This window comes from Photinus pyralis, unplaced genomic scaffold (assembly GCF_008802855.1).
Source record: "Photinus pyralis isolate 1611_PpyrPB1 unplaced genomic scaffold, Ppyr1.3 Ppyr1.4_LG3b, whole genome shotgun sequence".
In the NCBI taxonomy this organism is placed as follows: domain Eukaryota; kingdom Metazoa; phylum Arthropoda; class Insecta; order Coleoptera; family Lampyridae; genus Photinus; species Photinus pyralis.
The window spans coordinates 14,990,117-14,992,390 of NW_022170510.1; positions in this window are offsets into that span (position 1 = coordinate 14,990,117).

Below are 2,274 nucleotides of genomic sequence, written 5' to 3' on the forward strand. Positions count from 1 at the left end.
AGAGCGCCGAGGCGGTGAATCGCAGGATGTCGATTCAAATGTGCGCGCAACGAAAAGACTCGATAGTCGGGATGCAGAGAAAAATGTCGGTGCAACTCGCCTCGCAGAGAAGAGAGTCTATTATAAGTATACAATCTGACGACATCATGGATCCGGGAGCGCCGGAGGAGAAAATTGTTCGGGGCTCCGTTTCCGGTAGTGTTTACACTTCCTATCTAAAAGCGGGAGGTAACTATCTTTACATCGTTGGAGTAATCCTGCTGATACTTGCCACGCAGTGTCTGGCAAGTTTTGTTGACTATTTCATTGCAGTTTGGTGAGTGTACAACCACCTCCATTTTCGTTTAGTTTCCCGGGAGAACAACGTTACAACTCTCAAAATTGTTATGGTCCAACAATTTCTTGAATGTCCCCTAAGTAACTCTTATTAGAACTTTTAAAAGCAGGACCAGACTATCCTAGAAGGCGTCGAAAAAGTCAAAAAAAACTTTCTTGTTTTGTTAATGTTTCAAATTCTGTGGAAACCTTCAATTGTTTTGGAAAGTCTATGGGTTTCACGAATCCAAAAACATTTTGGGACTCTCTATCACTTTTCTGGGTTCAGGCATTTTCTAGTACCCTTGAGTGTTATATCACTATTATTGAAAAGCAAAGAATATACAGGGTGAGTTTGTTTTCACTTTAAGCATTAGGATCTCGGAAACCGTAAGACATAGAGATTCGGTTAAATGAGGTTAGAGTTGTATTTTTAAGAGCTTATTCAAGATATGCTTTTGTTTTTTTAAAAAAATCCACAGTTTACTAGATATGAGCGAAAAACAGGTTTAGTGATAATGTCAAAGCCAACTATGACTACCTTTTAAAAAATTTAAAGTTTGTATATAACTCAAAAATTGTAAGATCTAAAAATAAATTAGTATGTTCATCATGTTAAGCATTAAAATGCCTAAAACTTTTATTCGTGTCATTTTGTTGTATTTCTAATAATAACGATTCTACAACAGTTAAATGAAAAATCACTAAATCTGTTTTTCGTTCATATCTAGTGAACTGTGGATTTTCTTCAAAAAACAAAAGCATATCTTGAATAATCTCTTAAATCTACAACTCTTTCTTCATTTAACCGAATCTCTATGTCTTACAGTTTCCGAGATCCTAATGTTTAAAATGAAAAAAAAAACTCACCCTGTATATAGATGTGGAAAGTTGATAAAACGATAGAAAAAAAGTGTTGAGGCACTTTCAAGAATTATAATGACTTGGTAAATTGATGATATTCCGCAAGAAGCAATCAGACGCTAAAACGTGCCAGGAAAGGAGTAAAAGGCTCCAGAATTAATTATCCTATTAATTTTACGATCATGGTGGAAAGCTTATAGAGCAAACTAGCGCTTTTCAAAGTGTTTTCAGGGACTGGGCACTTTTAAATGCCATTCCTAGAATTAAAACTAGCTCCGAGAAAGACATTCAAAAGCTCGGAAAATGACCACAGGGTTCTGGAAACTATTTACAAAAAAACTGGAAATAGCATAATTCTTGAGACTCTTACAGGCCCCTATGGACCGGTGTGAACTTGGCCCCCCAACTTTAGAAAGCAATAATTTTCGTGATTGAAATGAATTGCGCTTCGTTTGAATTTCATTTTATTTTGCGCTCCGCGTCCTATTTTCAATAAGAATGACAAATATCATTAGAATGCACAATCATTTGTTGCTCTTTATTTACCATAAAGGTTAAAGGGGATTTGGAATAACTCAAAAACGAAGAGGGCGCAAACGAAGGTATTGGGAGCGCAAACGATCACCAGAAAAAAAAGTGAAATTTGTAAACTTGGGGGGCAGTCGTGAAGTTGTCCCCCCCCCCCCAAATTTGATTCCTTCGTAATTTTGAAACCGGCAGCGCGCAAACAAAATGCAATTGTGCGAAAACGTGCACAAACGAAACGTAAACGATCAAAAGGAAAAAACCGCCAAATTTGAAAAATGGGGGGCCAGTATGGAACCCTTGTATTTGGAATAACTAAAAAACGACGGGGGCGCGAACGAAGGTATTGGGAGCACAAACATGCGCAAACGAAGCGCAAACGATCAGAAGAAAAAAATGTCAAATTTGTAAGTTGGCCCCCCCAAATTTGATTCCTTCGTAATTTTGAAACCGGCAGCGCGCAAACAAAATGCAATTGTGCGCAAACGTGCGCAAACGAAGCGCAATCGATTTCAATCACGAAAATTATTGCTTTCTAAAGTTGGGGGGCCAAGTTCACACAGGTAAGTC